This window comes from Micromys minutus (genome assembly GCF_963924665.1).
Source record: "Micromys minutus genome assembly, chromosome: X".
NCBI classification, from domain to species: domain Eukaryota; kingdom Metazoa; phylum Chordata; class Mammalia; order Rodentia; family Muridae; genus Micromys; species Micromys minutus.
The window spans coordinates 79785038-79795936 of record NC_137970.1 but is presented as its reverse complement, the minus strand read 5'-3'; the positions used below and the strand labels follow the sequence as shown (position 1 = coordinate 79795936).

General features: G+C 42.2%; 1 pseudogene across 1 annotated transcript; it reads left to right on the top strand.

Moving 5' to 3' along the window:
• The first annotated feature begins 18 nt into the window (after positions 1-18).
• LOC308415053 (large ribosomal subunit protein eL8-like) lies at positions 19-6524 on the top strand (annotated as a pseudogene). Its single transcript has 2 exons — positions 19-59; positions 5666-6524. The product of its transcript is annotated as a large ribosomal subunit protein eL8-like (transcript).
• Positions 6525-10899: the final 4375 nt, after the last annotated feature.

Here is a 10899-nt window from a genome sequence, read left to right as displayed (position 1 = left end):
TGAGACTCTGAGCCAGGCATGTCGGATAACACCTTTAATCTCAGCCCTCTGGCAGCAAAGTGAGATCCAGGCCAGCCAAGGAGACACAGAGAAACCCTGTCTCTAGGATTAAAGGCTCTAGCATCACTTCCAGCTGGAAATAAGGTTTTGAGAGACAGGAGGCACATTGGTATTATGAATACTTGTGAATTGGGATTATCTCTCTGAGTTCAAAGCCAGCCTTGTCTAGTGAGTTCCAGGACAGCTAGATTTACATAGAGAGGCTCCCCTGTTCTCTCTGTGTAATATTGCTCTTAAAACTGTCCATAAGGAGCTTGCCAAACCACTTTTGGGGCTGAAGAGATGGCTCAGTGGTTAAGAACATATATTGGTATTGAAGAGAATCCAGTTTTGGTTCTCAGCACCCACAGCCAAGTGGTTCATAACTGTTTGTGATGTCTCTTCCCACCAAGGGCATTTGTATTCATATGACACATTGAACATACTTTTTAAAAAATGAGCCTTAGATAAAGCAGGGCTGGAGAGATGACTCAGTGGTTAAGGGCACTGCTTTTCCCGGGACTTGGTACTCACGTGGCAGCTCACAACTGTGCACAATGCCAGTTCCAGGGAATCCGATAGCCTGACAGACATACATGAAGGCAAAATGCCAATGCACATGAAATTTAAAAGCAGTCATTTTTCAAAGAAGACTTTGCGAAGTATAACCAGTTATAGGTATGTTATGATGGGTTCTATAAATTTAACAAATACTCTGATTGCCTATATATTGGGCTCTCTGGAGCATGGTGACATAAAGAGTGGACAATGCACAATCCTTTTCCCCTAGAAGGCACAAGATACAGAAAGAAGTTTAATAACATGAAGTGGTGGAACATCCTCATAACCCCAGCATTTGGAGGTAGAGAAACAAAATCAAATTGAAGATCTAGAAAGGATCTTGCAGGAAATGGGTCTCATGGAGACCCAGGCTGATATCCTGAGGAGAAATAACAAAACAAAGCAAAACAAAACAAAGAAGAGGCTTGTCAAAGGGCAAGCAAGGTGGATGAATGCATGGAGCAGAAGTAGGGAAGGGAGTATGTGTTGAGAGCTCAGGCAAGATAAGCAACAAGAAGCTTGTAGGACAGCTATGCTGTGCTTCCTGTTACTAAAGCCAGTGCTGTCTTGAAACTGAGCACGGCGGTCCGTATCTATAATCCTAAAGGCAAGAAGATTATGAGTTCCAAGGCCAGCCTTGGCTATATATAGTAGTGAGACCCTGTGTCAGAAGGAAGGAGGGAAACAGCAACAGTAAAAGAGGAAAGGAAGAAACAGAGAGCCAAACAAGTTAGGTGTGGTGCATGTGTTTAATCCCTTAGGCAGGGCTAATGTCAAATTCAAGGCCATTCTTGGTTTTTTTGCAAATTTGATACCAGCTTGAATTACATGAGACCTTGTACCAGCTGAAACAACTAGCCCTGTGGAACTGAGCAACTACTAGACTCTTGGACTTCCCATTCACAGCTGCCCCTTGTTGGGGTAGTTGGGCTACAGACTGTAAATCATCACAATAAATCCCCTCAATATAGAGAGACATTCCATAAGTTCTAGGACTCTAGAGAATCCTGACTAAGACCTGATACTTCATTTTGTTTTATCAGGGTAGAACTCCCAAAAGTTGTTCTCTGACCCTCACTGTACATGAATATGTCTGGGCATAGGTTTGTGCATAGAGTACAGTGCTGATAGGGGCCACCCTGAGATAGAATTACTGGCAGTTGTTAGCTGCCCAGTGTGGTTCTGGGGATGGAACTCTGGCCCTTGCAAAAGTCTACTTAACATCTAAGTCATGTCTCTAGTCCCTAAGATTAAAAATTAAAAGATAACTATGAAAACAGATATGGGTGTTACAAATATAGTTCATCAGTCATACTAATGACCAGGGTGTTGGACAGTAAGAAAAGTTTTTCATTTCTGGACAGGGCCTGATTTAATCAGTTGAAAAAAATTTTTTAGAGAACTGAAATTTCCTTGGGGGGGGAACAAAAGTCAGGTCAGTGTTGGAGGTGTGGTGCCTTTAATTCCAGCACTTGGGACACTAAGCAGAAAGATTGTTAGTTTGAGGTCAGCCAATGCACCATTGTAGGTCTTCCTCTCAAAAACAAACAAACAAACCCAAACACACACACACACACACATAACCAAAACCAAAAAGCAACAACAAAAAACCAAAAACTTGTAAACCCCTTACTGGCTAACAATAGCTCATAAAACTAAGTAGTGAGAGTTTGGATGGTTTTGATGCTGTGAGGGGAGATCTCATCTCTGACCTGGAGGGAAACAGGAGGGAGGCAGCACAATTTATTTTGTTCTAGGAAATGCTAAGGGGTCCCCTCTAGCCTACATTTCATATTTTCAGCTACCTGCACAGCACAGAGCCACTGAGAGAATCGCGAAAACAGGCTTCCTTGAAAAATCTCTAACTATTCCCATCCAAAGGGGTTTGTCTGTCTGGCTTCACTTTCCTCCGAGTGGCAGACACCAAGGAGAGTCTGAATTCCCTGCTCAGTCATTTCTTTTATAATCGTGTTGTTGCGGTTCTTTTGAAACAGGGTCTCAGTGTGTAGCGTCAGCCTGCCTGAAGCTTGCTTTGTAGATCAAACTGGCTTTATACTGGCAGCGATCCATTTGTTTCTGCCTCTGGAGCTATGGAATTAGGTGTGCACTATTATGCCTGGGGTTTCTTTAAAAATATTTGTTTGTTATAATCATTAATAATGTGTGTGTGCCTTTGTGTGTGTACATCCACATGAGTGCAGGTATCTGTGGAAGTCAGAGGTGTTGGGTCCTCCTGGAGTTAAGAGTTCCAGGAGGTTGTGAGGTCACTGACTCAGGAGTGCTGAGAACTGAACTCAGGTTCTGTGGAAGAGTAGCAAGTGCTCTTACCCACTGAGCCATTTCTCCAGCCCCCAGCCATTTCTCTTTTAGGCATCCAGTGAGAAGCTCTGGACTACAGATGTGAATCAAACATGGCCTTCGAACTGAGCATGGTGGCACATGCCTGTATTCATTCCTCAAACTCATAAGGCAGAGGCCAGAAAATCCCAGGTTTAAAGCCATCCTGGAGTACATGGTCAGATCTCATAGAAAACAAAACAAACACAAAAACAGAACAAAACAAACAAAAAACCATTCCCACCAACAGAAAATCAACACCAGGGCTGGGGCTATATAGCTCAGTGTTAGAACACTTGCCTGGTATCTGAGAGGCCTTATTTCCAAGTCCTGCAAAATAAAACAACACTAAAACATGCCAGCAGGGGCTGGGGAGATGGAGGGGTAGGGGAGATGGTGGGGTAGGAAAAAGTGTTTATCATACAAACAGGAGGACCAACATTTAACGCCTCCACCCCCATTTCCATGCAAAACCCTGGAATTTTGTGATTAACATTAGATGCAGGTCAAAGGGCTGAGCTCATTTGCTATACGCCAGCTATACACCAGCCGTACTGGAATGGTGACATTCCTGTTAACTGAGGAGAGCCCCTGCCTCAAGACAGCTAGGCAGAAGGCCATAGGGATAAAGACACTTGAAGGTCCTCTTAAGTCTACATGTGTTTGATGGTCATATGCACCCACACAATGAAGTACATAACCATACATACATAAACACAGCTCACATACAGATAATGTTAAGTTGAAGGCAATCCCATCAAGCCAAAGCATGACCCTTTCACTTACAAAGCTTGCCAAACAGATTTGTAAATGACCAACTTGAACGGCAGAGAGTGAAGAAAGCAACTTGCTACACTTTGCTGGACTAGGAGGGGGTTGATGGACTTTCCTTTTCTGCTGTGGCTGTGGCTCCATGGTACAGTGCTTGTCTAGCATGGATAAGGTTCTGGGTTCCATCCCAGGACAACACCCCCCCCCCCCAACACACACACAAGTGTGATGGCTTTTTCCTGCAATCCCAGCATTCAGGTGAAGATAAGGACATGACAGCCCAGCTTTGGCACTATGAAACTCTGTCTTTAAAAACATGCAAACAACCTAAGATCTCCCTTTTTGGAGTCTGGCCCTTTGGCCCTACCATGCTGGCCTTCTTCCAGAATGTACTGTATGTGCTGGACTTTGGAGTTACCTTCTGGTGATTATTTCTAGCTTCTTCTGGTATCAGCATTTTTTCCTAGGTTATTCCCTAGATCATGCCTATATCTGATTTCTCACTCCGGAGGTTGGCCTGGCCTTTCTCGGCCACCTTAAGTCAATGACCAAACCAAGGTGGATGTCTTACTTTAGGAAACTGGGTGTTTCCAGCATTTTGGAGACAGCAGAAGGTGAATCTCTGAGTTCAAAGGCACCCTGTTCTACGTAGCAAGTTCCAGGACAGCCAGAGCTACACAGCCTGTCTAGAAAACAAATACGTTAAAAACAAACAAACAAATAACAAAAGAGTAAACATCACAGCGATTTCAAAGGACACAGTCACAATGCCTATCACATTTGTGAAAACAAGGAAATTTCGAAAATACATTTGAGTTTGTTTTCTGTTGGCCATCTACTATTGAACATATAGTCTACCCTTACAAGTTGTTTCTTTCCCCAGTGAGACTCTCTTAGAAAAAATTTAATTTACATTTGCAAGTGGTTATGGAGATAGTTTCTGGTTTGGGGGGGCAGTGCCCACTGCTGTTTCAGCTATAGGACCTACTTCATTTTGTCACTAACTCTCAGAAGCCTGCTTGTTTTATAATGAGAAACAGGGATGGAGCTAGATGTGAGTGGGGGTGGGGAGGAACTGGGAGAAGTAGAGGGAGGGAAAACTGTAATGAGGATGTTTACAGTTACTTAGCACAACCCCAGGCTCTTTTCCAAGGACCCTGGAAGCCCAGGTTTCATCCCCTACAATGGAATGTGTAGGGGAAGTAGTTTTTTTTTCTTAAAAAAAAAGCCAACAAAAATCATGGCTTTTCTCATTTTCTTAAAATTATTTCTGTTCTGAAGGATTTGTCTCATATACCTAGAATTTCTTTAATTAAAAAGTGTTTTTATCTCAGTTGGGATTAAGCAGAATGCATTTTATTCTAGTTTCATATGAGTTCATTTCTCATGTGTGTAAGTGTCATTGTGTGTGGTCAGTTAGTATCTCAGGGAGCAAGAATCATCTCAGGATTTCAAAGATGCCCACCATAGTTAGAGGAAAACAACAGGAACAAGAGAGCTTTGATTGCTCTGGTGTTTAACTTTTATGGAATGACCGATTGTCCCAGGATAATCACAGACATATGGAATGTTTGAATGATGTTCTTCTGACCTACCCTGGCACATGTGTGAACATGGTATATCCATACATATAGTCAGGCACCCTAACATATACATAAAAAATAAAATAAGTATTAAAAACAAAACTAAGCACTCAACTAAGCAAACACAAAGATGTTGATAACCACAGAGAAGAAGATAATGTTCAAAGCCACATTACTAGTCCTTGGAAGAGTTTCAGGGATAAATGTCTGGGTTTGGAGAGTTAACACAGTGGTTAAGAGTGAGCTCTCAGGATCTCCGCAGCTGCTTAGTTTCTCTCTCTCTCTCTCTCTCTCTCTCTCTCTCTCTCTCTCTCTCTCTCTCTCTCTCTCTCTCTCTCTCTCTCTCTCTCTCTCTCTCTCTCTGTTTCCTCCAGAGGAGGAACATGCTCAAAGGAAAGAAAGAAGACCAAAAGGAAGAAGGTGGCCCCGGCCCCCTGCTGTCGTGAAGAAACAGGAGGCCAAAAGGGAAGTCAATCCTCTGTTTGAAAAAAGGCCTAAGAACTTAGGCATTGGACAGAACATCCAGCCCCAAAGAGATCTCACACGCTTTGCCAAATAGCTCCAGGCTGCCGCAGCAAAGGGTCATCCTTTAGAAATGGCTCAAAGTGCCTCCTGCCAATAACCAGTTCACGCAGGCCCTGGACAGGCAAACAGCTACCCAGCTGCTTAAGCTTGCCCACAAGTACAGGCCAGAGACAAAGCAAGAGAAGAAGCAAAGGCTGCTGGCCCGTGCTGAGAAGAAAGCTGCTGGCAAAGGGGACATCCCAACTAAGAAACCACCTGTCCTCCAAGCAGGAGTCAATACAGTCACCTCCTTGGTGGAGAACAAGAAGGCTCAGCTGGTGGTGATTGCCCATGATGTAGACCCCATTGAGCTGGTGGTTTTCCTGCCTGTCCTGTGTTGAAAGATGGGGTGCCCTACTGCATTATCAAGGGAGAGGCCAGGCTGGGGCGCCTGGTCCACAGGAAGACATGCACCACTGTTGCCTTCACATGGGTTAACTCAGAAGACAAGGGTGCTCTGGCTAAGCTGGTGGAAGCTATTAGGACCAATTATAATGACAGATAGGTCAAGATCCACCGCCACTGGGGAGGCAACATCCTGGGTCTTAAGTCTGTGGCTCGCATTGCCAAGCAGGAAAAGCAAAGGCTAAAGAACTCGCCACTAAACTTGATTTAATGTACACTAAGTTTTCTGTACATAAATATAATTACAATATTTTTAAAAAGTGAGTTCTGCTCTTGGAGAGGACTTGAATTTGGGTCCCAGCATCCACAAGTGCCAGCTCACAACCGCCTCTGTGGGCACTTGTTCAAACACATTTCTTTAATATTTAGAATATATACAACAAAATAAAAGAATCAAAGTATGTTCTGGTCTATGGCTCTTCTAGTTCTGTTTCTGAGCTGAGCTAGCCATGGGCCAGCACTACAATAGCTGTGAATCAAATCAGTACCTTCCAGCCAGGTGTTAAATCCTTAACACATACCTTAAATCCTGCCTCAAAACAACAAAAGCAACAACACAACAATCTGTCTTTTCCACTACTCAACAAATGAAATCTGTCATTTTTTTTTACTTTGTTCTTTGAGTGGAGCCCTTTTACATATCCACTGTGCCAGGCTAAAGAGAGGGCAGGATGCCTCTTGGTGGCTAAGGCCATCTAGCAATTGATGTTTTAAAGTCATAACTGGAAGTAGGAAGTGCATTTGCTTCCAATCACAGCAAACAGCTTGTCCACACTGAAAAGTAATTGTCAAATGTGTACAGTAAAAGGGTGAGGACGAAATGAGCTTGAAATCATTTTTTATTTTTAGGATTTAAAATTTTTGTTTTATCTTAATTTATTTTATGTGTATAGATGTTTTCCTCGCATGTATGTCTTTGTGCCAGACAGAATGTATTTATTGTATGCTAAGTATTTCCTCCTCATGCCTACTCCCTTCCCAAGTAAAAGATTCCAATAGCTCTATTACAAAGGTCACAGGGCATGCATATTAGTTGAAAGATTAGATTCAAAGCCGGATGTAGTGGTGCAGGCTTCTAATCCCAGCACTAGGGAAGCAGAAGCAGATGGATCTCTGCGAGTGGGAGGCCAGTGTGGACCACATAGTGAGTGCCAATTGCTCTACAAAGCAAGTTCCAGAGCAGCCAGAGCCAGTGCTATGCAGTGAAAAACCTTATCGCAAATAATGGTAGTAATAATAATAATAATTACACTTTGCAGGAACCTCTTTTGTCCCAGTTCCCAAATGTCTTATTTAGCTAGTCTTGTGGCTCACAACCCAGTGAAAGTGTCTGATTGTATTTTTGCTCAGAAAGAGAAAAATGGAGACATAAATCAGCTTAGAGGGAAGACAGGCATAAAAGGTTGTCTCCAGAAAGTTATTGAGATGCCAGAGGAATGTCAGAAGACTGGGATGTCCTACTGAGGTAGGAGTAGAGAGAGCAGTCAGTGGTCCTGAACTGAAGCTGAATTTGCTTTCTAGGAAACTTGGAAATGATCTTAGGAACAGAATCCTCCCCCCCCCCTTTCCCACAATTCCTTGAAAATCATTATCCTACTAACATTTGCATAAGGCTATTATGTTGGTAAACTGCCTAGGTGAAAGTGGAAAAGATTTGAGATAAACCCTGGCAAAGTGGGTAAACTCAAGAAGTTGGCCCCTGGGAAGCTGATATTGATTTGGAGTTTAATTGGGTGTAATAGTGCATACTATAGTTGGTGAGGCTAAGGGAGGAGGATAGCCTGAGCTACAACGTGAGGCTCTGTTGAAAGAAAGCAAAGAAGGAAAGAAGGAAGTAAAAATAATAGATTTTGAGATTTTTTAAAAATTCTCTCTCTCTTTTTTTAAATTTATGTAATTCAACATATCCTCTTATAGGTTTATAGCTGAAGGAGTCAAGTGACTATACTGTAAGAATACATACATTTCTGTCTTCCTTACAGCTCTGTTCACAATATCCAAGATAAGGAACCAAGCTAGACATCTACCAATAGACAGATGAATAAAAATGCACTGCACAGGGACTGGAGAGATGGCTCAGCGGTTAAGAGCACTGACTGCTCTTACAGATGTCCTGAGTTTAAATCTCAGCAACCACATGGTGGCTCACAACCATCTGTAATGGGATCTGATGCCCTCTTCTGGTGTGTCTGAAGACAGCTACAGTGTACTCATATACATAAAATAAATAAATCTTAAAAAAATGTACCGCACAGGCACATGGAGTCTTATTCAACAGTAGAGAATAAGGACATTATGTGATTTATAGGAAAATTAATAGACACAGAGATCACCATGCTAAGTGAAATAAGGCAGACTCTTTTAGAAAGATACAAGCATACTCATAGTAGAAGCTAAAACAAAAAACACTTTACTACCAAAAGATAAAGAGTAAAACAGTGATCCCCAGGAGTGGGGAGCAGAACAGTACTGGAGAGATGTTGGTTAGTTAGGTAATATGTAGGATAAACACGCTTAGAGATCTAATACACAGCATGAAGACTGTGTAGTTAGTAAAAGGATACTGGGGCCAACAAGATGGCAAAGGTAAAGGTGCTTGCTGTCAACCTGAAGACCCAAGTTCAGCCCCCAGGAAGTACAAGTTGTCCTCTGACCTGTACACACATGCTATGTCATGAGCATGCATGCACACTATTTTTAAAACTGTAATAAAATATGCCATACCAGAAAGGTAGATTTCATTTACCTGTCACACACAAAAATGTTTTAAAAAGTGAGTACTTGGTGCTGGAGAAATGACTCAGCAGTGAAAAGCACGTGCTTGCTTCCTTATTGTTTTGATCTAAGTTTGAATCCCACACTGGGCAGCTCATATTTATATGCCAAACAATTTGATACACTCTTCTGGATTCCTCAGATGGACACACGCGTGTGCGCGTGCGCGCGCGCGCACGCGCACACACACACACACACACACACACACATCAATTTTTGAATGACTCTTCTCTCTTTAACTAAATTAGCATCCTTCCTTATTTTGCTTTTTGCCAACTGAGATATCCTTTCCAACCCACCCTTTCCTTTAAGCCTCTATGTTGTAGTAGGATAAGAAATTCAGGTCTCCTTTAATTAAATCTGCTTCTAGCAAAGAGGAAGAGGATGAAGAAAGAGCAGGGGTATGGGCGTCCAGGAAACAAGTCCAGGTGTTGGCCAGAGGCCAGGAAGAGCCTCCAGTCTCTTCCTGAAAGTTAGTGATTCTCCATGGGGCAGCCCCAGAGCTTCATGGTCTCAGAAGAAAGGCTAGAAGATTGCAGGTTGTGCACGTTCTATTTGAGGGGAACTGACAGAAGCCAATTTTGCCTGACAGGAATGGATATTTGAAGGAAACAGGCCCTCAGTCTTGTTTGGGCCAAGTTTCTAGTTCCAGGCACTTAGTGGAAGCTTAACCAATTTCTGTGGATCGACTGCAAATGGGGCAGCTTGATTTGCACTTGTTAAGCTTGTACAGCTCAGAATGAGGATTTTTATAGTTGCTTTTTCAGCACCATCTCATTAATCCTCACAGCCGCAGAGGGAGGCTGAAGATACAGTCATCTTCATTTTAAAGAGGAGTTCCAAAGAGGTGAAATGACTTGAACCCCATCATAGGGCAAGTCAGCCACTGTGCTGTAAATAGAACCAAGCTGTGATTCCTCGGTAAACTGCTCAAGTTAGTCTACAAGTCACCCTTGCTTTGTTCAGTGGTTAAGAGCACTGACTGCCCTTCCAAAGGTCCTGAGTTCAAATCCCAGCAACCACAAGGTGGTTCACAACCATCCGTAACGGGTTCAGATGCCCTCTTATGGTGTGTCTGAAGACAGTTACACTGTAGCTACACTACATAAAATACACATAAAATAAATAAATCTTTAAATATATATATATATATATATATATATAATGAATAATAAATCTTAAAAAAAAGAAAATAACTTTATGGTGGTGGAGGTGGTGGTGGTGTTAGAAGGTTGAGAACCACTGGTCTAGAGAGTGAAGAGAGACAGGTTTGCTATGTCTTAGCATCTCTTCCTGGTTCATCCCTCTAACCCCTGTATTTTTGAGGTTTTTGATTTTTACTTGGGTTCAGATTTTCAGAAACAGGTCAGTCCTAGACAGCCTCCCCCTGGGGTCTGTGGCACTTATTCAACTCATTCATCCACTAGAAACAGAATATATACATCATTCCTGCCAAAGCATGTCTAGGAGTTGAGAAAAAAAAAAAAGATGGATGCCAAGTAGTAAGGTAAGGAAATGTAGCCGGAGTTATGTGACACACTTGGGGTGTATTTGAAATGCTCAGTATTCTTTAAAAATATGCAAAGTAACCAAAATGAAACAAAAGGAAGAAAGAAAAATATCTGTCAAGGTTTATGTTTTTTTTCCCATGATTTTGTTGTCACTGTTTTTAGTATTTGAGGGGTGAGTTGTTGCTGGTGAACCCCTCCCTCCAAATCCTGAGTACTAGGATTATAGATATGAGCCACACCCAGCACTTTTGTATCATGTTACTTTTGGCATCATGATATTTTTATTTATAAAAATATTTAATATGTCATACAAATGATGTTTTCCTTCCAAATTTTTTGAGACAATCTCATGT